The sequence below is a fragment of the Lepisosteus platostomus genome, chromosome 24 (assembly GCF_059453375.1).
Source record: "Lepisosteus platostomus isolate fLepPlt1 chromosome 24, fLepPlt1.hap1, whole genome shotgun sequence".
Classification (NCBI taxonomy): Eukaryota; Metazoa; Chordata; class Actinopteri; order Semionotiformes; family Lepisosteidae; genus Lepisosteus; species Lepisosteus platostomus.
The window spans coordinates 15,977,844-16,005,755 of NC_142634.1; positions in this window are offsets into that span (position 1 = coordinate 15,977,844).

A 27,912-nucleotide genomic window follows, 5' to 3' on the forward strand; every position below is an offset into this window, starting at 1 on the left:
GTTGTGTACATTTAAGTACTAGTTTTTAATACTGTACACGTACACAACTTGTAGTATTTTTCCTTTGACACTATTGTGCTTTATATTTGTATAAATTATACATTTGTTTTACAAATTATTTTTATAATTATAAATATTTTATATTCTCATGGTATATCAAATTGATGTATGTAAAAAAACAAGCATACAAGCTATATATATATATTTATGTAAATAAAAACCATTTTTTTATGTTGAATTTGTTTTAAAACTTCAATTAAATCTGATTTTCCAGGAAGTTTCGGGCAAACTTCCTTCTTTGATAGTTTAATAATAAACAATAGTTTATTGTTCAAAATCTGTGACTGATTCTGCGGTGGAATCAGAGAAGAATACTTCATCGCATTAATTTAAAAGTTCCCGGGTTGAGGGAGGCATGTGGCACTTACTCCGCAGATTATAATGCCTTGAGCAGTAGGATTGTCTCTACTGCAGTAACAGACAACTGGGAATGCTGTAGTATTAACTTGAATACTTTGTTTATGTTCCATAGAGTGGTTTAAGTGGTTGCTTACAAAGCTGTATGGCATCAAAAAACAAGGCATTTGAATGTTGAATGTGGTATTGTAGAAAAGGTACAGACTTATGAAAATTAGTATTTTCCATTTACTGTACCACTGAAATACAGTTTTCTTGATGATACTTAAAAAAATGTTTTACCACCACACTGTGTCACGATCGTAATCCCTCCTCTTAAGGGCGCTCCGGCCCTTTCGTATTTTAGTTAATTATGTGCACCTGCCCCCTGTTTAGTCTGCCACCATTTAAGCCTGGCGCTCCTGCTATTCCTCGCTCAGCATTGGGAGATGGACGCCTGGAAGTCCGCCTACCAGTGGGTCCAGGAGAGACCCAATGGCATAGGCTTCATCACGGCGTCCTGACCATCTGAGACCGGGGCTCGGAGCACCTGGCCTCGTTAGCCTGGTTTTAACTCTTTGTTCCTGTTCCGGATCCTGTTTTGGATTTTAACCTACGTATGTCTTGGATTGATTTCCCATTACCTGGACCCTGGACTGTGCCCCGAATCCCCCCTTAGACTGTTTGGACTTGTCTGCCTGCGCCATGCCCCCTGAGCACCCGATCACTGCCATCATGCGCCCTTGTCTGTCAACCCCTCCTGATCCTCTACATCTCCTCCCTGATGTCCTTCTCCACTTACTTCCGGATTATACCGTCTGCATAGGGTCCTGAACTACGCTTCACGGGAGCCTGGATCGGCCCCCCCTTTACACTGTGGTTACATTTCTAAGCAATTGTTGATGTCCAAAATGTCCAAAATGAATTATTTTTTAATGTTTTATAGTTTATAACATAAAAACTTCCTTTTCTTTTTCAGTACCATACACTGAAAGATTTAAATGTCATTGGTACCAGTCCAATTTTGTTAGAGAACATTAAGAGACATTTTTTATAATGTTTGGTGAGCTGAGCAGGGAGACCAGTGTTTACTCCTTCCCTCAGCTATGTCAGGCATTTCTAGGTACAACAGCATTCTGTTTTTCCTTGCAAAGAACAAAAGACTGTGCTAGAACAAGGACATATTTAAAACAAATGCATGTTCAACTCCAGCATGGGAAGAATATCTCTAAAAACAAGCAATGTAGACCCTGCAATATGCAGTTGCAATCATTTGCAGTTAGTTTCAATAAAGGCTTTTTTCATTCTGAGCCAACAAGTGTTCTGCCTTTAAACATGTACGAAAACTTGTCTCTACACTAAAACTCTCTCAAAGAAAACCCTGTCAATGAAGAACTACTGTATGTAACAGTGTTTTATGGTTTCATTAATCATTTTTGGGGGATCTTAGAGCCATGGTTGTTATTTTCTCACCCAGATGAGTTAATGCTAAGCATTAAAATATGAATCATGCTATATGTCTGTATTCATCATCTCATTGTTATTCTATTAATATTTTGACTATCGAGCACCTATTTGCACACATTTTTTCCAACTCCCCTCCCTCCACCTCACCTTTGCAGCTGCCTCCCTGGTTCATTCCTCAGAAGCAAGAGGAATTGTGGCAGCCTTGACCTTATGGCCAAGTCTGACATTTCATAACCAGGCAAGTGAATATTGAACATTGACATATTAAGTACACCATCCTATTATATTCAATTTATTATCATGCTAATTAGTATCTCACCAAACTATAGAATATTTTTCTCCCTTCTGCTCTTCTCCCTGCTTTTTCTGATTCTTTGCACTAGCATCCTTATTCCAACTTTTCTTTCAATTCACTAAAGCCCTGGTGTCCGTCCCTGTGTGTGGTCTATGTGTGTTTTTGTTACTATGTTCCACACTCCCTGACTTTGACTTTGATTGGGCTCCCTCCCCATTGGTCCATCACTAAACCATCTTTGCCGTTGTGATGTCGTCATCAATCAGCTTATTGGCCAATCAGAACTCAGCTTATTCAGTATATAACTAGGAGGTTTTTAGAATGAAGGGGCCTTTTGTTTGACTTCGGTTCTGCTCGGCTCAGTTTCGTTTCGCTTTGCTTCGGATTCGCTTCTCCGTTTTTGTTCGTTTCGCTTCATGTGTGTTTTTATAAAGCTTCGGCTTTGTGGGTTTGTGTTAGCCTCCTTGTAATTTCGTTTGTTTGTGTTTATCCTGTATTTCACCCTTACCTTGCTCTAACGTGTTTATATCAACATCTGTGCTGTTTTGTACCCTACTCCTTCTGTCTACTCTCGTTTTCCTTTATTTGTATTCATAGTTCACTTGTGTATTTGTGTGAACTTTTGTGTATAGGGTTAGTTAAGGTTGTCGGGTACATTCTGCACACGTAGTTGGTCTTTGTATTAGTAACACTAGTTTAGGGGTGAGTGCCTTTTGTCTAGTATGATTTGGGGGTAATTAGTGAAGGTTAGCTAGGCCGTTAGAAGACGCCGAAGACCGAGTGTTTCAGGTTTTGTTTTTGTATTTGGGTCAGCTTCCCTTCACTTTATTAGCCAGCTCCATTTTGTTTTTGTTTTGTTTTTTATTTGGCAGCGCTCTAGTTCCCTTTCCCTGTGTGTTATTGTGTCCTGTATACCTACCAGTCACTTTATTCACTTTAAAATAAATTCCCTTTTGCACCAAAACCTGTTGTCACCAGAAACCCACCTGCATCCAAAACCATCCGAAATGTTACACTCCTTTACCCCTAGACACTTGGGGTCATAACACCACCTCTCAAGTCTGTTGTTTTACCCTTTGTTTTCACTGTAGTAAAGCTGCATGCTTTAAATAGAAAGGGCTGAATGAGACCCGTTGGTTATTATCAATATCAAAATCTTTATTGCTGTGGATTGCAGACCTTTTCATCCCTTAAAAATATATTCAATATCACATTAGGGCCATTAGACATTTAAATTGTGAATAAATAGTAGTGTGTATCTTGACAACCTGGAATATATTGGTGAATTAAAACTCATGGCATGCAAACTGACTTAAAAATGAGGTGCTGAGTTGCATCTTGGTGTTATTTATGTAACTTTCCTGAGTATTCTTTTTTAAGAAGGCAAAGCCTAACTGTGGCCTGCAAGACACTTTATCCATCTTGAATATTGACATGTATGCAGGCAGTCTGTCATCATTCTGCAGGTTGTTAGTGGCTATTATAGCTTCTCAGCTGGATACTCTTTAATTGGACCTAACCCAATGTTACCATGTTACAGAATGTCATAGAAGTGTGGAGCCCACAGTGATAGACAGTGTCTCACATTCTCCCACCCAGAGGGAAAACAATAAATAAATTGTTTATGAACTCAAAAAATAACTTAAATCCCCCAATGAGGAGAGAGACTGCCAGCCTGTACATGAAGCCATTTCAAGCCTGACCTGCTGTTTGTTTAGACATTAATTTGCTCTTGTAAATTATTTATTTCACCACTTTAATACTCTGAGCTGTTTCAGCAATGTAAACAATATGTACAGCTTAATACTGTACAGTTTATTCATTTTATTCCGTATAAATGCATTGTCAACACTAGATGATTCTACACACATATGCAGTGCATATGCAGGGAACCCATTGCCCTAAAGTTTTAATGTGGTAATTGAATGTCCATAGATTTAAAATAGCAGAACATGTTTGTAACTTTCTGCTTCACTGAAGCATTTTAGATTATTTGGGGGTTATTAGTAGTGTATTTACTGACTTGCAAATGAAAATAAAAAAAAAATTGACCTAAAGTGGCTTGGCATTCCTGGACAACATATTCTGTCTCATTTTCTCTTTTGGTATTTTTTGTCTTTAATTAATTAACATTGCATTGTTTCCGAAAGAAACAGCTCCTAAACTATAGACAGGCCTATGTATTATGACAAGATATTAGGTTTAGACAATATAGCAGATCTAATCTTAACTACTGTACATTCCCCAGAAAGCTGTGGGGAGTGATTTGCTGTCCTCTGTCACCTGATTAGACAATGACAATGGGTCAGGTAACTGTTAAATACCAGGAAGCAGAAGCATCCAGGGTCTGTGGACTTTATTCTAAAGAGAACCACGCCTCTGTTATACACTGGACAAGAGGGAAAGAAAGGAAGAAAAAGGTTTTGAAAAATATTATATTTTGATGTCAATAAGCAGATTAGCTGCCCAGCTTGTTTTTTAGAGAGGACACTTACAGAAGACTTAAAGAGGAGCTAGGATGTGGTTTTGTTTATTTTTAGGCTTAATTGACTGTGAATGAATAAGGAGCATTGTTTTATTTTTATGTAAAGTATATCTTTCCCCAAGACCCAGTTATTAAAAGATACCTGCTACAACACCACACACCTGGTGGTGATGCATACTGTATGGTGGAGAATGCAGGTATACTGTATGTTGCAGTATTGAAAACTGTGCACTCTAGAGGTTGTTTGGCGACAGTACAAATGAAAATTTTGTTCAAACCTTTTTTTTTTTTGAGAAAAAGAAAAAAAAGTCTTTGAAGTGATTGAGTGCTCCCAGGGTCCCAGACTGAGGGCAGGAAACACCTTCCCCCAGGGTATGTAAAAATGAGCCCGAGCTTTCTAGAGACAGGAAGGGATTTTGAAAGGGAAGCCATGTAGCAGCAGTGTCCCCACCTCCTCACAGTCCTCTGTACAATGGTAGACATGGCCTGGAAGATGCACACAGAGCCTAGGAGAAGGAATGTAACACAATACACTCCAAACTGCAGTCACCATCATAAAAAAAACAGAACAAGGTAGAAAAGATAAACATACGTATACTATGTACACAACAAAACAATAGGTTCAAACCTGCTTTGTGCCCGTATTGCTTTGCAGCTGTTCATACAGAGTAATAAAAGATACAAGGTAAAAATAGAGGCCATAAATGTCTTTCAAATTAATATAAAATTATATATAAGCTTTAATCCAAAATAACAGATAAAAGTAATACTTTTTGCTTCAAGGACCACAACAAACCAAATCAAAACAATGGGTGGCTATATTATGCCTGAAGGCAAAGATTCTCCAGAGCTGGAAGAGACCAATTATTGCTGGGTAATGTCAATTATTTATGCAATCCAGATACATGTTTAAAATTTTGTGTACATGTTCTAAATGCTGTATGCAGTGTAGAATATCACAATGCCAATGCACTATAATAACATAGTCACCTTTCTAAAAAGTACTGGATGTTAGGGCAGCACAGTGGCACAATGGTTAGCACTGCTGCCTTACAGTGCTGGGGGCCTGGGTTCAATCCTGGATGTTGGGTGCTATTTGCTTGAAGCTTTTGTGTTCTGCTTATGTATGCGTGGGGTTCATCTGAGGGGTCTAGTTTCCTCCCACAGTACAAAGGCACACTGGTGGGTTAACTGGCTTCTGGGCAAGCTGGCTCTAGTGTGAGTGTGTGAGCCCTGTCTAGGGTGTATTCTACCTGGGGTCTATTGCTTGTTGAGTCTATGGCTCTGCCACAGCCAGGTATTTGATAAAGTAGTTAGGCACACACCTGCTTGAATGAAATGGTCCTATGGGAGGAGTTACATACCTACAAGGAGGTACTGTTGTGTTTAGGGAGAAAGAAGGTGGATAGTAAGATTGTGATGAACATCAGCTTAAATCTGCAATGTACTGTAGAAGGTTCTTACATAGTCTTATTTATGTTAGTATTTGTATTCCTCTTTGTCTTTGATATAGTTGTCTGATTCACCGTGTATATTGCACTTGGATTATTGGAAGGGAATGGCTTAAATAAACAGTTTTGCCCTGAAGTGCTACTGCATGCTTGACATTGTCATATTGACTTACTTTTTTCGTGAAAATTAAGAAGGATTTTTCCCAACAAATTAGAGAACAGAAGAAAGAGCAGTATATCCCCAGAGCTGATGGAATGGGAGGATTGGACAATTGGAAATGAGCCATTACTCTCTAAATAAGTATTGAGAAAGGAGTTGAAGGTTGATAACTGGACCACCAACCAAACTGTAAACAAGCAAAATGCTGTGTTGAATAAACTTCTTAAAGAGAGCATCAAATGGACTAAGGTATTAAATGAGAAAAGCATGCCACTATAGACTTACTATAGACTATAGACTATAGACTATAGACTATAGACTATAGACTTAGTGTTTTTTAAATAACTTTGCCGTCTAGTTGTTTGTAGGAGCACAGTTATGGAAGATGTTTAGTTACAGGTCAAAGAGGAGCTAGGGTTTTGTTTACTTGGGAGTTTAATTGCACCTTGTGTGAAAAACTAGTACTGTTTTTCAGCATAATGCAGCATATGTGTGTCTGTTGTCATATTAAAGAATCACCTATTAAAAGACACCTACTATTACACTACAACCCTGGCAGTGTCACAGTATGTATACCATCTTTTACACATAAAAATATTGGGACAAGTACTATATGGGTCTGCATGTGCTTGTTTTGTCCTTAAACTGGCTGTTCTGTGCTGTTCTTACAACACAATGTTTTCAACGGTGAATTTATGCTGCCTTGTGAATGATCTGTTGATCATCTAAACCATTTGTTGGCCAGTTGGTTTATCATTCTAACTATCCATCTGTTAGTGAAATTCATCTTTAGTTTTATGCATTCTTATCTAGCATTAATTTGTAATTATGTGTTTGTTTAATGTTGGTGAACTGCTTGCACCATGCTTTGTTAGATTCTTCACAGAAAATACATCTGATACAATCCCTTTAATAAGCTTCAGACAGGAAGCAGGTGTGCACAGTCTGTACCCCCAGTAATAATGAACCCATGCTTTTGTGAAGGGTATTTTAATTGGGAGGAATGCTGCAAGGAGACACTGTGTGTGTGAGCTTTGCATCAAGACAACAATCATTAGCAGGGCCGTTTAATTTCAGGCATCTCCAGAACTTGGGTCGTGCACTTGCCTGGAATATAGATTCCATGGCACTTTTTTTTCCTGGCACCCTGGGGGAGTTCTGGACCCCACTGGGCCTTTCTGAAAACACAGACACTCCTGTGCCAGCGCATTTCCTATAATAGCATACTTCCTTTCTAAAAATCCTTTCCCTCTATACCTGCACTCCTGCTTTTTGTATTTGCTTGCTTTTTTTGTTCTTTCTCTTCTCTCCGTCTTTAATTTATATCCCCCCTTCACACACACACACACTCCCAAGTGCAGCAGGAGCAGATACTGACAGGAACAAGTGACAGCTCTCTAATTATGCCCTCGCTGCAGACGCCGTTCTTGTTTGGGACGTGTTGCTCATTTTCCTCGACTCCTTTTCCACTGAATTATGCATGGAGGGTCCCTATCTGTATTCATAACAGGACCTTTGGGAGCTGCCAGGCTAACTAGTTGATAACTGATTGGTGCTGCCTCCCTCAGCCCCTCTGGGATTCACAGACAGAGCCAGCCGATATCAGATGTGAGGCTCTCAGTCAGCACCATTTCCATTTGTAGGTAGATTTACTTGCACATTGTAGCTTCCGCCTAGTGATACTCAACATGATAACATGGGATGTGGAGACTTGTGGGAAGCCTGACAAGCCCAGTATGTGGAATCAAAGCTTACAATCAGCTTTTCACTTGTCTAGAGTTTTCTATTGTGCATTTAATGGTAGCACTTACTTGCATATATAGATTATGATCAAGTTGTCTTTCCTGACTAGCTATAGTACAAACTGAATGGATCAAGGACACAATTAACAAGTTTACTTCACACCCAAATAAGGCTCCACAGCCGAAACATTGTGTTTTCTTTTTCCTCTTTTCAGCATGAAATAAACCTATTACTTGTTCCTTTAAAGTTAACTACATGTCTGCTGAAACATGAAGCCCCTGTTAAAATACTATAGAAAATATTCTTGCATTCAGACATGATTTTGAAACTCTCCGGCATAACACATACAGCGTCACTGAGGCATGAAAGGTTAACTACAGTACACACTAAACTTTTGCCCTGTTGTATCTGTAAGTGAAATGTTCTCCCAAAACCATTGACTCTTGGAGGTCAATTCAGTATGTTGGTTTTGCTTTATAGTGCATTACAGATAACTTTGCAAGACAGGTTAAAGGACCCAAAACCAACATTTTTTACTTTTCCAGATATAGCTGCAAAGAGTCAATTTGTTTGAAAGATCGGATTTGCCAGGTTCCAAAATGAAATGTAAAATGAACCTTATAGAGGCGGTGTTTGGCAGATCTGAAAGTTCGGAAGAGCTGAGGAAATGTCAGATGCTGAAGAAGGCAACAGTGCACAGCTCTGCCAGATGAACATGAGGAGCTGGGTGTACCAGTGGCATGTACCTGTATAAGACATGTGACAAAGCACCACTAGAGCAGGCACAAATTCAGCAGTGTCTTATTTCTATTTGTGCCTCTTTGAGAACATGACACACGTGTATAGATGGCAGATATCTATGTAATGTCTGAAAAGCTGTTTGGAGAAGACTGGACAATTCAAAGGCTATATTTTTACTCTGTATTTACATTTAAGATAAGATCACTTTATTAGCCATATACAATTTCTTGCATTAGGAATTTGATGTTTTTGTCATAGCTGTATGTCCATCACTCACAAATTAAACATTTCTCTACACATTGAAGCTTTTAAGCTTTCGGTGGTGAGTCAGCTTCATCCAAAATATCCACCTTAGGTTAAGAGGCTGGGTGGAGACTGAGATTTAGAACATACTTGGTGTATTTATTCAAATGTATAGTACATTTCTGAGAAAGCAAGAACTATGACAGCATGGTCACATTGTCTGACAAAACCTTTCCTTTTTTGATCTTCCATTTTCTGTTTATTCCTGTATCTATTTTTCTCTTGTTGCTCTTTCTTGAAAAGCAAAAAAATATATACACATACTCTCTATTGGTCAAGCTCCCAGCTTAAGTGTCAAGGTCTGAAATGGCTTGCTGGACAAGGAGAATACTTGAATAGTCCACTCTTAGTTTTGCAAACAGACTGCATAGTGTGCTGCAATACATAAATATTGCCAGCTGTTCAGACTGATTTACCCTGTATTTGCTATAATTGCTATAGCTTGTTTTACTTACCGAATAGCTGGAGCTGTCACTGTCAGTCTTTTGTATATAACTCTAAGACAAGTTGCTGTTTCTGACTGTAGTAGTGAAAGGGTTACAAAAGAATCAACTTAGCCTGAAAGATCTTGAGTCTGTTTGTATAATCGTTAAGCTATATAGTGCGGGTGTGTTGCAGAAACTAACAATAATTTAATAATACAGGAGAGGATTCCCAAGCCATTTAACTAGCTTCTTGGGCCATATTATTTTGTTTCAAATAAGAGAAAAAAAACACATTTTAATAATAACAATCATCTATTTCCAAAGAAGCAAAAGAGCTAGCATACTCAAGAAGGAATTAATCAGATATGATGATATTCTTGCTTCAACAGTAAGGCAATTCTGCTCCTGTCTGAATTGCTGCAGTACATGGAAATCCTAACCTGTCAAGCACCACAGTAAGTTAGAGTTTGAAAATGAAATCAGATTTGGAAAAAAAAGAAATTAGAAAAAACCTTTGCCCTTAGGAACATAAATCATCTTCTTGGATGCATCACTTATGGGATGTATTTTTATTATATTTTTTGTTTTATATTATTTACTGTGCAAACCTGGTTACTCCATGATGTCATGTGCAGTGGTCAAGAGAGTTATGGTCTCCAGGGATTGGGTGTCTCGGTTGCCTCAGCTTCCTTTCAGATAGTAACTCTGTCTGTTTTTAATTTGTTGCCCGGAGGAAGACAGATCTCCCAATAAAGATAACATTCTGGAGTTTCTGGATCAGCCTACGATCGTGTTTCCAAACGACTACTGGTTACAGGCAGATTTGAAAGAGAAAAAATAAATTGTGTCCTGGTTTGCTACTATAAGTCTGAACCCTGCAGTTTAGTCAGAAAATGGTACTAGAAATGAGCCTCTCATTTGCTCTTAGCAATTTCTAAATTATCTATGATTGTTTCACTTTACAAGGCAAAGTGATATTGAGTTTTTAACAACTTTAGGAATGCATTGTTTGTAGGAAATGTGTTTATGTATTTATTTGTTACAAGGCTGTTTTACACTGTTTTTCCAGAACAGAAAGCTTTAGTAATCATTACTATATAAACAGATTTTTGGAAGTGTCCTTGAGATGAGATAATTACAATTCTAAAAAGCAAATGGACAGAATTAATAATGTTTTAGAGAAACTAAGTGACCGCAAAGAAAACCATATTATTATTAAGCAGAGAGTTATCTGTGCATGAATCCCAAGGTCTGTCAATTGTAATAATTGTGTGTGTAGTACAGTATGTACTCACTACAACTAAACTATTAAAAAACATCATTGTTTGTGCCTAATTAAGCAGTAATGATGAGTTTCAAGGCAATATATAGTGTAATTGGTCTGAAATTAAAGTGTTACTTCAGCTGCTGGTTGGTTTTCATCAGGACATCTCTGGAATTTATGCAGTTGCACAAATGGGGGTGTTTGTGTGATCTACAGTGATCTCATAACTGCTTGCAAGGGCATACTGTAGTTAAGCAATAATACATGACAACTGTGAGAAATATTATCATATCTCAAGTCCTTGTATGCAATAGGAGGCACACAGCAAAGCTACTGTAAGTATATTTGCTTGCTTGACAATCTGATTCCATTAAATAATTCTTAATTCAAAGGCTATGTATTATTATTATTATTATTATTAATAATAATAATAATAATAAAAATAATAGCTTTAGTATTTGTTATTTTAAAAACAGTCTCCTGGCTTTCTCATAAAGTTGGAAAAGTACTTCAGTCTTAATTCTCTGTTCTCGAAGAAGCAAACAAGTGCCCGTCCAATGTAGCACGTTCATCTTTGTCTCTTCTGCTATCCACAGTATATGCAAGTCCCTTCTGCATGTCTTAATTTAAAAAACTTTTACTCTCTGTGCCCAGATCCCACAACTGTATGTTACCAAAATGAATAAGCAAGTCAACCTTTTGTGTGAATGAAATAATGAAAAAGGAGCTCTTGCAAGTTTTGAGAACTTGGTCACTTCTACTGATGCCATGCTAAGATTTCTAAAGATGTTAGAACCAAGACATGTAAAATAGTCAACTTACAGTATGCCAAGTGTTTGTCTTCAGTGTTATGCTATGATTACCTGTGTTTTTACCATGTTTACCATGTCATGCTCTTGAAGAACATATGCTCTTGACCAAGTCCTGCATTTCTGGTGTACAAGCTATTAGCTCCAGATCATCTGCTAAATTTGTGTGTTTCCTGTTGTTAATTTTTCAGATTGCACAGCAGCTGCACTAGATGCACAGGGAAGCTGTGACATTGTCAACCACAGCTTTTAATCTAACACTCCTTACATAGCTTACTTTAAATATTCTGAACCACCTGAAGTGAACCTAGTAGTAAATGATCTCCAGGTGGTGCAGGTCTCCTGTCAATTAGTATTCGCAGCTGGTGCTGAGTCACAAGTTGAGAGCTGATATAATTGGTGCTGCATCAATGCTAGCTTGATAAATCAGGGCAAGCAACGACAAATAGACTACTAATATATAGTAAGAAGTGGTAAACTTCAGCTTTAAAAATTCACAAAATTGAGTTTCCAAGCTTCATTCAATGTACAGTAGGTACTGACTAAACCTAGTGGCATTGATTTGCTGGTGCTAACTCTCCACTAAGGCTTTGAAGGGCTCTCGGAGTATCAAATGATACATGGCTCAAGTGTGCATATTGAAGTATTCACAATCTCAGTTTCACACCTTCTGGTTTGGGGTTCTAGTAGTAAGACAACCAGAAAAGTAATTGGCAGCTAGGGATTCCAAAAATCACATGGCTTTGTAGAAATCTGACCCTGGGTTATTACTGCTGACCTGGCGTGAGTGAATTTGAAAGACACTTGCTGTTGTATGTGACATCTCAGGGATAGCTGAAAGACAGGGATAGCATTATTAGGACTGGGCAGGGATAACATTATTAGGACTGGGCCATACGTGAAAAGTGGAATGGTTACTTATAAATCCCCATTAATGGTAATAACATAAGGTGATCACGCACCTTGTGTGTGTCCTCTCCCAGTGTTCTCCTGAAATGGCCATATTTGTAATAAATTAAAGTCATCTCAAGTCATTCCACTGGGACCCCTTGCCTCCCTACAGCTCATTTCTCACAATACAGAGTTATGAGCCCTAGTGTTTGCCTATGCTGAGTCACACATTTTGTGGAATATCACCATAGGTTAGACATTGAAATGAATTTGTTAAGCTAGTAAACAGAATATGTTGGGAAAATAGTGGACATTAGTCACAAGAGGCTTAACTATAAAATAGTACATTGTAGCAGAAGACAGAGATTTCCCATATTAGCTGCTGAAAGTTCTTTGACACTGAGAAAAAAGTATTCGACCTGCCTTTCTACTCTAACTACTCAAACCTTTAGCCTGACTAACATTGCTCAAGAGGCCTGCTGATATACTAGGGAGTCTATGTAATCTTGTTTTAAGATTGTGATTAGGGCAAAAAGAGACTGCATCTAATTGTAGGTATAGTCAGGCTTATGATGTTTCTTCCAAATCCTGCTTACTTTAGAGTGTTTAGAATAGAGGTAATAATGAGATTCACTGTGCAAGTCCAGAATATTAGTTTCTCCAAAGTCACTTCTTATTTTGAATCGCAAGAGGTTAATTTGGTTCTTAGAATGATAAATAGGCTTTTTTCAGTATGGATACTATATTCATTGCTAGAGGATCATTAACAAAATAATCACTTTTTGCAGGTATTGATCTCTTTTGCGCAGCTCTTAGTCTGGAATTTATCCTTTCATAAGCAGTACCCTGTGCTGTGTTTACAGTTTCTTTCAGGCTCGGTCTCTGTTGCTGCATACATTTATATCCATAGTGTATCATTTTGTAACTAAATCTGCAGTTCAAGCAGGCAAACCTGTAGCAGTCAATTCTGTGACTATAATGCAAGAGTGTTTCTGTCTGAAATAGTGAAAAAATTATCTCTTACCAACACACACATACTGTATATATATATCACCAATTAGTGTGATTAGAGCGTGTCACCTACCAAGAAAACAAAACAAAAAAGGGTGATCTCAGACTTAATAAAAGTATATTAATGTATTATTATCTTAAGTGGCAAATTCTAGAACTTTGTGTTTCAACGCTTCAGGTTGACTTCAAACAAAATGGATTGTTAAACAGGTAATACATTAAATTAATTCCAGGTTGGAAAATTAGATTGTAAAGCAACCGAGAGAGGTCCTCGTTAAGACCTAAAGAATATGTTTTTAAGCTCTTTAACAATCCAGCCTTATCACACACACGTTTTTTCTGGATTTCATCCTCACAACAGTGTAATTCCCTCTAGAGGTCCAGACATGAGAAAGTGAATTAGGAGGCAATAGCAACAGGAAACCAGGAGTCTACACCAGTCCCAGGATAGCCTGTTACCACAAATAGTCAATGTATATATATACACAACAGAACACAATTCACTGTTGTTGTGAAACTTACAGCCAAGGGCCACAGCTTTGACAAATTTTCTCAACCTCTTTGAAGCCCTTTGTTTTTTTAATAATTCTCATAGGAATATGTTCAGCTAAAGGAAGAAATTGCACCAGATTGCAGGAGCTGAAGCAAATCAGCATATTTTATAATGCTGCAGCATTGGGTGTCCACTTTCTTTTTCTTTAAAATAAAAAAAATACATTCAATTGTTTGTTGTCCTGTTGAAAATATTTTCCCCCTCAGTTTCAGTTCACAACTCAACATGGTTTGTATGTGCTTATGTGAAAGGATTATTTATGCCAATAAGAACAATGTTTTGGATAACATTGATAAATTTAGTTCTATTGTGCTATGGAAAAGGAATCAAGAATATTGAACACAGTATTAGGAGGGAAACTAGTTTGACTCCATTGCTGACCACTACAAGCAGAACATGAAAGTTTTGTTAATGTAAGGTTTTTGACTAAAGGTATTAGTTAAATATTATAATAAGCATCAGATGAAGGTACTTGATAATAAGGCCTACTCTCCCTTTTTTGTTTATGACATGATGCCTCTTAAACTTTGTTAAAACTAAGAAACATTAAATCTAAATAGGAAGTATGTGAAGCCCTTGGATGGGTGCTTTTGTACAGTATGTGGAAATAGACAAAAGTTCAAAATCTTCAAACATTCTCATGGTTTTGTTTTATCCAAAGGTTTTATCGGGGCCTGCTCCATGTGGTCAGAAAAAAAAACACTTCTAAAACTGCTGTTTTTGTCCTTTTACATGTGTTTTGGAAACTCCAGATGTAACAATTTTATTTCAGTTACATCATACAGATCTTTCATATGCAGTCTTCCATCTGTCTTATAATGAAAATGACTATGGTGTGAGACTGCAGCACATTAAAGTAATTTGGAATCAAAGGTTAATGAGTGGTGTGATATAATTACAAATTAAAATTAAATTGTATCCTCATTTCTGTAGTTACTCCCAACCTTGACAGTCTTGCAGAGATGGATAAAGACCTTCAAACAAAGTCAGCATTCTCCCAAGGGTAAACCCCATGACACCAGAGTCCCACTGGAGATAAAAGAGAAATGTTTTATCCTCAAACGTTGAAGCTTCGCAAAACACAACCTTGTGACTTTAAACTGTAGGAGACACAGGGAGCCTGACACCTGCCAGAGGACTCTGCTTGAACCAGTAACCTGTTTTCTTTATGCCCATGTACTCAGTTTATTCTAAACACTCTCATTGACCTTGATATTTAAACCAGATTTATCATTGCAGGTGAGGTTTGAGTCCTACAAGACTATAGTCCTGTGAAGCTTGCAAGCATCCAGCAAACAAAAATGTAAAGCAGAATATGAACTTTTATTGGAGGTGTTAATATCCCGATGAACACAAGCAGGTTGCATGATGGGCAGATCAGTTCCCACCTGTTTATAACTTTTCTTAGTTTCACGTTGGACGTCAAGATTGTGGACATCTGAGTAAATGTGATGGGAAGCAGGTCAGCTGTCTGTGTTTAATAATAGATGAAAGGTAGAGAGTTAAACTGCCATTAAATGTACAGTACTGTATGCTTGTCTGAAATAAGTGTGGTGTGTCTTTTCCTGTATCACGCAGATGCTGGGTGGCCAATGTGATATAAAGAGCAGATTCCAAAGACATTGTCTGGCAGTGCAGAATCTATCAGAGAACATGCCAGGAAATAAATCAGCCAACAAGTGATATTTTCTTCTGTGTGTGTGTGGCAGTACATAAATGATGATCAGAAAAAAGGTTTGTCTTTTGCCTATCCATAACTTGATCATAATGCAAAGCATTAAAGAGGTGTTTGGAATTGAATGACCAAAGGTGTGACAATGGAAACAGCTCTGCTTACAGAATTTGACTTTTTCTTATTTTGTACTGTATATTGTAGCACCATATCTGCATATTACCATGCAGACTAGCAGCCCTTCACTCTGTGCCAGCACTGAAAGCATTTGCAGATGTGCACAGCCCTTTACAAATATTTCCCATATACTGTAGTCACAAAACTGTCACTTGAGTCATCTACTGAACAGCCAACTACTTTTAATCAGACGTACTGTAGGTAAACAAATGCAACAAAATATCTGGGCAGTTTGTGAGATTAATTTAACAAAATCAGCAGCATTATCACCTTATCACCTGAGATGCAAGTCCTCTAAGAAAAACAAGGTTGGTGCTAGAAAAAGTGTTTATTTAAGAAGTTTAAGAAGTTCAAGAAGATTCTAATTTAGCACTTCCACTCCCTGGCTGCACACAGCTCTATATGCATCTTAGCCAGCATCCCTCTCTCCACCCCAACCCTTCATAAGAATGGGACATTGTAACATTGCTGATCTGTGACCAGTGCTGTCAGCTCCTCAGCCTGGAGAGCTAATGGCAAAATATTAAGTAATATTAGTTATCCCTTTATATCTGTCCACTTGTTTTGGTGTCATTAGAATATGATGAAAGCTCTAGTGGTATTGATGAATCAGTAGGTGGCACTCTTTGTTCTGCACCAGAATTTCTAAATCAGTGCACCATTATAGGGCACTGTGTGGTAGAATGTGCCATTCTTAATATTAAATGTAAAAGCAAAAACCTTACTAATGGTCTTTAAAGAGCCCATGGCAATGTTTGGAAGTGGAGGGGTTGTTTTCCAATGGGTTTTTACAATATGGTCTCCCTCAAATTCCCCATTAATTCAATTTGTGAAGCAATTTCTGTCGCTTCTCCTCCAGATCTGTTGTGCAGTGTGATCTGTAGGGCTGCTCTCTCATAAAGGGTTCTGCATGTCACCCAAGTGGTTAATGAACTACATAATTATAAATGAAGTAGGTCACCTTCCAGATTTGGGGTAATATGGAATCCTTTGGGATAAAAAGCACTATATACTGTAGATGCAAGTGATTATTATTATTATAATGCCTAACCTACTGTATTCCAGAACATTTCATATATATAAACAATATAAATGTATTATGAGAATGGATTAAGATCTTGCCATTTTACAAAGCTGTGTATTATTCTTGTGATTCTTTCATGCATCTTTAGGCAAACATTTCTGTGTAGTTGACAATTCTGATTAGTATGCATTCTAACAAAACAAAATAAAGTTTGTTTAAGTGTTTCTGGAATCAAAAACAGAGGTAACAAATCAGTTTCTGCTTTACACTAGAGCTGTGGATTTAGTTACAACTTTAGATGCTAATGCAAAGCAAAAAATTCAACTTTGACCTCAAATCAGGAGCTAAATTGAATAAGATTTGAAATCCTCAGTCTATTTTTTCCCACTGTTGAAAACCAAGCTGTGAATCATCTCTAGCTATACTTTGTGATCTTTGTAAAACTAGATTTAAGCATATTTCTTTATTGGTTGTTTAAGTATTTGTTTCCCTGGCTATACAGTCTTTCATCTTCCCAAGATCACTCTGCATATCTCTAGGGGTGATTTATGAGCTTGCTTTGACTTCCTATTTGAAGGTTATCTCAAGCTGTACATGGAATTTTGAGGAAATCATTTGGGGACAGAGGCAACTTGAGAGCTTCTACTGAGGACATTTTACTATGGAAGCTGAAAGTAACAGAATAAAATCATTATTGTGCAGGAGGAATATGCAGCCATCCAAAATTAAATAAAAGGTTATATTTTATTGGTTGTACAGGTTAAGCTAGGTTGCTAGGTACAACCACGATTTTTCATCTTGGGAAAGGTTGTGGTTAATGACTGACACTTTATGCACACATACAGTATTCAGATAACAAATGCAAGGTGCCTCAAACAGAATACCAAACTGATACACAAAAAGATACACGATGGATCATTAAGGTGTGCTATCAAGTCTCAGTATTTGCATTTTTTGTGTGGTACTTCAACATAATATTTTACCTTTAAATTTACCTTTACCTTTAAATACCTGTATGCATAGTTGATACTTATACTGTAGGTATTAATCTGTGATCTTTGGCACTAGCATTTTTGCAGCTTGCACATTGTGTGTACTTGGTAGTTGGTAGTTAATGCAAAACAGGATGATTTAAAATGTATGTGGTAAAACTCAGCATTTATAAAGATAGGTATTTCTCACCGTGTTAGCAAATTTGTATCAAAGGCATGGGAATTGACAGAAAATTGGTGGTTTCAATCAACTAAGTATTAAAGCATAGTGTGTACTACATCATAAACTGCAGGGATCAGTAAATGTTCTTAGAAGTATCATTGCTTAACTCAACAAGGGGTTGAGGAATTTGGAGGAAACTAGCTTTCGTAATGCTTTTATAAATGCCTTAACAGTGACCCCCACAGGAACTAAAACACTGTTCAAGTAACTATACTGAGTTCCCAGTCTTGATGGTAGGCTATCTGGGATTTTCAGGTTTTGCACTTACAAACTATCAACACTTACATGCATATTTTAATGGCAGTGTTAATGTTCTGACAGTTAATCTGCCCAGATAGTATTTGGCTCCTCCAAATTATTTTGATAAACCCCAGGCTTTGGTTACATATTTAGCAAAAATAGCACTTTGTAATAGCTGACAAAAGAATCCAAGTCTTTTTAACAAAAAGATTGGTGTTGCAGATTCCTGCTGTTCAGTCTGCAGTTAGCCTTGCAAGAACGTATTCTCTTTTCAATCTCTTTCAAAGCATGAAGCCTAAGTCTTCAAAGCTGATTTCCTCTTTCTTATAATAAGAACACTATTTTTACTAGACAGCTCGAATGAGCATTTCTGCTCTGCGTCTTTTTTGGTTCTTCACAGAAACAAAACCTGGCCACTGTGCTGTGTAAACAATAATTACTCACCACAGATACATTTTTATTTTTATTACACAATAATACAAATCCATCTAACATTTATATACAGCATATCTGTGGTGTCATTTACATTATTTGAGATGTATTTTTTAAATATGTGTGATGTTCTCGGTTGCACAAAAAGAAACTAATGGCCTAGTGATTATTTCTGGGCATGCTTGAAACAAGCAGTGCACCTATAAACACACTAGTGCACCTATAAAAAAACTATAACGTGTCTAACATTAAAAGACCATATAAGTAGTGATCTAAATTTATGTACAGTATGTGAATTTACAGTATAATCAACTTGACAGGGGAAAAAACAAAGAACTTGAACTTATGAATAGGAGCCAGTGCACATCTATGAAACTATTACATTTGCTTTCCTCCAGATTTGAAAGTAAAAATCTATAAATATCTGGAGAACACCATATTTAACAGTGCATACTTGTAGCGTTCTTGTATTCTGAAGTCCAACTTGTAAGCATGCAATATACATACAAACCCTTATCATTCACATTGACATTAAAAGAGCCTTTATCTTATTGTAATTATTCCTGAATACCACTGCATACTGTGTATACTGTATATAAATGTATTCATCAGACTGTGCACTGCTGCTCTGTATAATTTGTTAATGTTGTAAATGGCCTAGATGCTTCAACAGGTTAATTGACACAACAGACTGACATTTTATTTTACAATATGGATTTAAAGAAAGTGAGCTTTTGTAAAAAAAAAATAAATGACAGACTGTTTTTTATGAACTGAACCAATCCTCCCCTATATATGTCTTTTACCCCCCCTTCCCTGCCTGCTTTCTCTCTGGCGTGAGGATCGGTTTTCAGACAGCCCCGTTGCATCGCCCTGCAGTCAGACTGTTTAGTCTGGTTTTGGTGACCCTGTCTGACTGTTTAAGGATACACTCTCACGTTTCTCCAACTCAACACACTTTCTTTCCCCCCTTTCTCCCCCTTATAATACAACGCTGATTTAATATAAGGAGCTTCTTGGTTGAAAGAATGAGGGGGGACTTTTAAGGCAGACTGGAGGAGTTCTTTCCAGCAGACTGAAACACAGCACATGTGGTGAACTGACCACAGTATACTGACCAAGAGCCATAGAAACTAGTGCTAAATGCTCATTCACAAATAATCAACTTTATTTGCAGCTAAGTGCATAGAAGTTTGAAGTATGGTGAATGCTGAATGGTGATGAAAATATATTATTGTTAATGAAGCACTTCACAAGTCTTTGGTTCAACTTAGTCCTGAAATAGGAAAGTTGCACTCCATATACTGTACCAAGTTTGTCTTAACCACATTTATTGAACCTAAATGGTTCAGGCTCACTATGTGATATGTCTTAACTTGCCTAATTACTTTTTGAGTCATTGTACTCCAGAAAACAGTTATTGGCTCCAGGAATTTATGTCCACTATACAACAAATGTTTTAATTGTAAAAAAAAATGCAACAGTTAAGTGCATTTCTGGAATGGTTCAGGAATTGTTAAAAAGACATTACATGCAAAAACAATTATTTGAGGTAATCAAAAAACCTTTTAATAAGTAAAAAGAAATTTTCTTTTTACCATAACATATGTCAGATGGAATTTAATCCTCTAAACTTTTTTCAACATATTTTGTTAATATGGTATGTGCAAATAACTCTAATTCAAGGAAACAGAGTAATGTAAGTTAATCATATAATGTGAAGCATCAATTAAAACAGTATGTGGAATTCAGGTAATAATCTCTGTATGTTATTTGGATTATGTGTAAAGATCAAGAATAGACAGGCAGTTAACCTGCTGCTTCATAGCTGATATTTAAGTGTAAGACAACTGCCATTCATCTTCTTCTTAATCTTGAGTAATCATTTAATAAATTACTACTTTAACTACTAAGAGGAACCGAAAAGAAAAGAAATCTTGATTTTATATATACTGTATATGAAGTTTGGGTTCATGCTTTTTTTGGCATGTTTATGATATTTTTCCGAGTGGATTGTAATGCATTGATTAATTTTTCCAAAATGTCTTTTGTATGACTTTATCGAGTTGCTAGGCAATAGGTTTCAGATATCTTCTTTAAATCTATTCCCTTTCCTCCATATGTTTATTCAGAATATGTGCCTAGCATACAGTACATTAATGTAAAGATCTGGATCATCACTATGTTGTTTTTAAGGAGTCACCTCTCCTTCAGTCTGAAGTTATGAAGTAATTTAATGTTTTGTTGTCAGAATTTTCCTAAATAGCTCCCCCAAACACAAAGTGCACAAATACTCCAGCAAAAGGAGAAAGAAAGCTGATAATCATACTAAACAATCAATTTTCAACTTGATTTCAATTTTCAACTTCAAAAAAGCATTTGAAACATTTCACCAGCTGTACTTTAATGTCTGAGAACATTTTCACTATGGCAAATGTCTTTTCTTCATCCAATTCAATATAAGGATGAATAAATATTCTTCAAAAGGTATACTACAATATCATATATCTCACAGAAATCTTGAAATAAACTCACTTTTAAGGTATTTTCTATTGTTTTTCTATCTTGTCAAACTGTAAGAAGTTTAGAAAGGTTACACATGACTGTACATGTTACACATTCATTGTAGTTGATTGGTACTAGCTTATTCATCCAAGAATCTCATACAGATATTTCCTGAAGGATCCAAAGAAAACCAGCTGAACAACGTGGTTGGGCAGTTATGTTCCATCCCCCCACAACCCTTTGTGTAAAGAAATACCGCCAATTGTAAGTCCTAAACGCAAATAGTTTCCATATGTGTCCTGTCATTCAGACTCTCTTTACAATGGCTCCATTAAGTATTTGTGCACCTGGGTTTCTATTGCCAGTACTTACAAAGGCCAGTTAATATTTGTTTTACTCTAAATGTTGTTCCACAAATTTAAGGGAACTAAGTAATGAAATATAATAATATTGTTATGTGGAAAATGAATGTATCTTATTCAGAAAAAAAATAAACGCAGTCCACACAACAGAAAGAAAGATTTAAACATCTGTTGTACAAACAACTATTGTACCGTGAAAAGTCCTGATTAAACGCGAGCCTTAAAGCACATATGGCACTAGAGGAAAGCATATTCTGAACATGAAAAAAATACTTTTAAGTGTTTGCATGTTTTACAGAAATTGTTGCCCGTCTGTGTCATACTTCATCTTTCCAGATCTTGGTAAGAGCCTCCGTGTTAATGTTTATAAGGAAGTCAAGTGCGGGTTTGAAAAGCAAAGGATGTGATAGTAGTGCAGTAAGCAGGGTTCTGACATGGTTTATGAAGCCTCCATTATTGATAATGTGTTGCATTTTTTACAAAAGTACAAATAAACAAAAAAACTTGAGTTTTTAGAGCTAAATATTGGGGGGGGAAATGATCTCTTTCTCAGACTTTCCATTGAAACTGAAAGATCACAAGCTGTAAGCTACAGTATCTATCTTTAAAAGCTGAGTTTGTAAACAACAGAATTCCAGTTCTGTACTGTTAATCAGGTTTTATAGTGGTGGTATTTTGATTTTACAAATACATGAACCCCTGCAATTGCAAAATAAATCTTCTCCCAGGGTTACATATGACTGGATATATGTAATTGGACTTTACTTAAAACCTCTCCTAGGTTCCATGATAGAGATTTCGAGTTACACTGGATTCACAGGAGAGCAGGTAGTGCAGTGGGCTCCTTCTGTGATGAATAACGTGGATTAAGAGTAATGCAGTCATCACCAGCATCCACCAAAGCTCCATTTCACACTCTCTTGCTTTGCTCTCGTGTCATCTCAGGATTATCTCATGCCTTTTCACAGAAAATTGTAAACAACCCATCTTGCAGTCATAAAATATTTTATTTTTTTCTTAATTACTGAGTACTATGGGGCAAAATGTACCTTACAGTATTTGTAAATTAGTTAAAAAGTAATTATCTCTTCCACCAATGTTTCATATGTTATTTATCTGTATATTTTTTCAAGTGTATGTTACTGCATAGTTGGTCTTTTCATAATTTTAATTATAAGGTTTTAAAATATGTTTTTATTAAGTAGAAGGTTTATTGATGGCATGAATGGTAATTGTCTTTATGCATTCATGCAACTTCAAACAAAGAGTCACTTCCAATTTACATAAAATTCGAGTTACATAAACACGTGCAGAACGGAACCCCTATGTAAATCTTTGAATGGGCGTAACTGGATTTTCTCCTTGCAAACATACCATAGTAGGTATTTCCTAATCTTATCCTTAACTTGATTCCATACCATATGACTCTGAACATTCTTGGTATGAATATGCAGTTGATGTTCCAGCAACATAATTGTAGGTACAGTACCTGACCTCAATGATCATGTACGGGCTGACATAGAGTCAACAACCAAGAAGGCTGATATTTATGCCATGGGTACACAAGTACCATACAATTTCAATGCTTGTAGTTTAATATAGTAGAGATACTATACATAAATAATAGCTCCAGGGAACATAAAGCTTTTACGGATTTTGATACAGAAAGTGTATTATCATCATTTGCATATATCATTAGGGTAAGATAAACAATTTGCACAGCAAATATCCTAAAACCTGCTTCTTCATGCACCAGAAATAAGGAAAGCATTTTCTAATATTAGCATTTAAAAAAATCTTTGAAAGAAATCCCTTTCTAGAATTTATCTCTTGTCCCCCTAGTGTAAGATGCAAGAAGGGTGAAGATGCAATAAAATCATACTGTGATTCACAATAAATTAAAGGTTTGCACCTGATAAGTGCAACACTGTTTATTCAGAGGCTGACATTTCTGATTATTGTACTTAAAAAACTTTTTTAAGGATTCCCAGGGGTCTCTGCACCCCAAAATAAACAGAATTACTTTAGATAAATATTTTTTATCTAAACATTCTTGTTGTCTGGAGTCAGTCTGGAGTTAGGGACTTAGCTGTTAAATTCCTCTACTTTGTGTGACCATCTTAAAACCACTTAATGAAAGCTGATATCTCTTTAAACCAACTTTATTTAAAATGTTTACTGCAAAATGGGTTACTACAGAGATTAGAACTATTTACAGTACAATTCAACACATGAACACAATCTTGCTCAGTTAAATTGACTGTATTTAACACCAAGCACATTACGAAGAAAACTTAGACATAAAAGGCTGTTGCACAGTTTACACAGACTCTAAAATCCCCTATATTGTTCACTGTAACAAGCTTTTCAGGTGCCTTTAATCTTTGCACCTCCACTTGGAGAATCTTAATAACAAGCTCCAGACTGTAGGATTGAGCTTCGTCATTATATAGGCCATCATTTTTAATTTTCAAACTGCATGATCAGGATTGCTGTTTTGTCAAATGTTTTATTCTTAATTGATTTAGATATTTTGTCTAAATACAGTATATTGTAAATGCAGGAAATACAAAGACTAAATTTAAAACAATTAAGACCAGATAAAGATATACAGTATACTGTAAGTGTTTCATTATCAAATTAATACAGCAGTATTTTTGCTACAGTACAAATTTGCTCTTTGCTTTGTGCAGGGTTTCAGCACCAACACTAGTGACAGAGGTCAGCACAGAGTTTGAGATGTGGGGCCATTAACTTTTTTTGTGAAGTGATTTAGATGATGGCACAAAATATGCTGATATCTTGCATAATGTCTCCAAGATCCTACCCAGGGAAGCTCTTTTTGTGAAATACTCAGGGCAAACAATTCAGCAGTTTATAACTAGGGAATTGAAAATGAACTGAATTATTTACTCAGAACCCAAATGCAAGAAGTGAGTGACAAAATGAATATGAAATTTAAAAAGATATACAGGTATAGACAAAATGTGAAATGTGTGTATTTATATGCAAGTGCTTATGCATGAATCGAGGAGTGAAGCAATTAAATTGTTTGCTCAAAACTCTTTTATTGGCAACAGATCAGGACTAGTTCTGCAGTGCCGCCTTGTGGCAGGTCATTCCAAAATAAAAAACATGTACTGCAAACTCCTCCGGTGATGTAATGATACCCCTGACTACCGGTTAGCAAGGCCACCTTTTAATGTTCTACACATGCATTTTAATAGAACTATCACAGAATAATAACTACACTATGACAGATCAATAACTTGTACAGATTATCAGCATTATGCAAATAAATTGTCCACTCCCACAGTGCCACTGTACTACAGCAACATGTTGCTTTATAGAATATGCTAGTAATGTATGGGCTAGTATTTGGCTGATTTCTAGGTAATCACAATGAATGTCAATTTACATCAGGTAGTGTGTCCTAAAAATCTATAATTCAAGAAAAACATACATATAAAGCTTCAAGAAAAAGTATGGACAATATTTGCAAGTTATTGCAGGCAAATACTACAGAGGACAAGGAAAGATAACATTGGATACTGCATTAAACCATAAAAGCACGCATTCTTTTAAATATGCCTCCACTGTATTATTGCATTACAGTGAAAGGCACAAATCATGAGTGAAATAGAAAAGATCAACATCCGTTTACAAAACCAGCAACCAGCCAGTAGTATGAACACAATTACAGTACAAATCTAGAGGGTGCTTAGTAATAATAATGATAAACATGATGCTCTGACATTTGTGCTGTGAGTGGCAATGTCATATCTGTTTCCTTTTCCTTCACTTCCACAGACACATCTCAAGCTCTTGAATCATTTCTTTAGCTGTGTTTCAGAAGAAGTGCACTTGAGGTAGTGCACTTGAGGCTGTGCACATGTGGTGACACCATCCCTTCTGCAGGATGCAGAAAGCATTGTGATGATGGTTTTATAATCAATTCAGTCTTTCCTGAAACAATATCGTCGAGCTCAGGTCCTGGGGGATCCCTGTGTTTGCTGGTTTCCATTCCAGCTGAGGTGGTAATCAGTGGTACTGATTGATGCCTTTAATTGATCTTCTTGCTTGTTTGGACTTTTGTGTCTTTTTGTGCACTCAATTCTTGGTTTTAAAAACTCTACTCCAGATGTATCGTTCCAGCAAAACCATACAGAGCCTTATACAGTCTCTCCTCAATTGGTTTAGAATTTGTTCCCTTATTTCTATCTAAACATTTCTAAGTACACGATCAAAGCATGATGAGCAGACACTTATTATAATAACAATATATCAGACAATCCCCACAAAGAGTACATTTCTTCTTCAGAGGTTTAGTTGGTTACATTTTAGAAAACAAATCAAAATCAGGGCAGATCTAAAAATGACAGGGGATTATATCAACTAAAAATTCTATTCAGTGTATCAGAGGGTACAAGTGGCATCTACATGAAAAACCAAAAATTGGGAGACATTTCTTTACCTAAAAGGTTGTGGGAGTATGGAACAACCTACCCAGTCATGTTGTTGAAGCTGATACCATGGCTTCATTCAAGAAACCGTTAGATGAGATCCTGGAATCAATTAGGTACTACCAGAGGGGCTAGATGGCCAAATGGCTTTCTCTCGTTTGTAACCATTCTTATGTTCTTAAGAGTCAAATGTAAATTTAAAAACCTGACTTAACTAAAAATGTGAAATCAATTAGACTGTGATTATGGAAACCAAAGCCTGAAGACACAGAGGGTGCCCCAGGACCATGGATGGAAACCACAGCTCTAAAATGGTCATAGCACTGGCATTTGTTTCCTTTCTTAAATTAGAAAACAATAGAAGTTACAAATAAGAGACCAATCAGCTCGTCGAGCCCATTGGGTCATTAGCAGCTAATTTATTCAAGACTACTATTCTGCCATTTATTGAAAGAGGCCAGGATATCAGCTTTAAAACCATGGAAGGAGAGCTTGTTCCAGACATCCAGAACAATTTGTTCAAAGAAGCGTCTCTTGTTCTCCATTTTAAATGCACCTTCATGTAGTTTCCACTTGTGTTCTCGGGTTTGTGTTTCTCTTTTTAATCTGAAGAAGTCTGCTGGTTGGTATTGTCAATACCTTTATGATTTTGAATTCCTGGATCAATTCCCCTGTAGTCTTCTCTGTAAATGCTTAAAGAAAAGCTAAGGGCTTGCAGTTCACCAGCAACTTACTGTACATCACCTGCTTTGCAGTAATTAGTACTAACTAATCTAATTACATGTTATACTGTATGTGTTGGGTGCAACTTTTTTTCAAAAACGTACTTACTCCCTCTAACTCAATGGCAGTGTCGCCTCTGTGCCTAGCTTTTCAACATTTTTACAATAGTTTTGCAGACATTGTGTGACTTTGTAGAACATCAAGAATATGATCAAGAGAAAAATAACACTTTTAATGTATTTTTAGATTTAATTTCTATTTTCATACAATATGCACTGTTGCAAGTGTAAAGTGTAGAATGAAAAAAAAATAGTTTTTGAGTAATTTGCTTTTCTTTCCTTAAATATGCTGTTAGTTAAAATATGTAGTGTCCTGCATTGAAGTTCAAGTTCTGAGCCACAGCTTTTCCTGTTAAAATATCGAGGGCCAAATTAGATAAAACATGTGCTGCAAAAATATGGTCGACATCTCTCCAACTTTGAAAAGGGAGGCGGGGTCACAGGACTGTGTTGAGCAGTCACGAGGGATGGATTCTGCCTGGGGGCATTGAGTTTAACTCCACTGATGTGAAACTAACTGCAAGGGGGACTTTAGGATTTAAGTGCTTTGGTCTTCAAAGACACATTAGTGGTAAAGATTTGCTCTGGATCAAACCCAGGCTCCAGTCAATTGACAGTGAGTCTCTGATCCAAACTTAACATGTGACGCCTACTTCCCTTCTTCGCACAAGATTCGTACCACACGACCCACAGAGAAACATCAAAGATGATTTCTTTTGCAGGGTATGATGATTTTTATTTAATAAAATACGAACTTAAGAAATCATGTAGAATGTGTTTCATTCTTTGCCTCTCTGTCCCAGTGTCTTATGGTCTCTGGTGTCCTGCTGTCTGGGTGTAAATTAGCACCTGTGTTGTAGCTCCAAATTTTGGTAAATCAACCAAATTTGTGTAGGCAATTCACAAAATTGTGAAAGGTAATTCCAAATGCAGTTGGGTAAACAGTTCTCATGAATTGGCTAATCAGCATATGATTTTGCTTGGAGAAATGCTGCACAGTTTCTATTAACAACATGTCTCATTTTGTGTTTTTAAGAAAATAGATT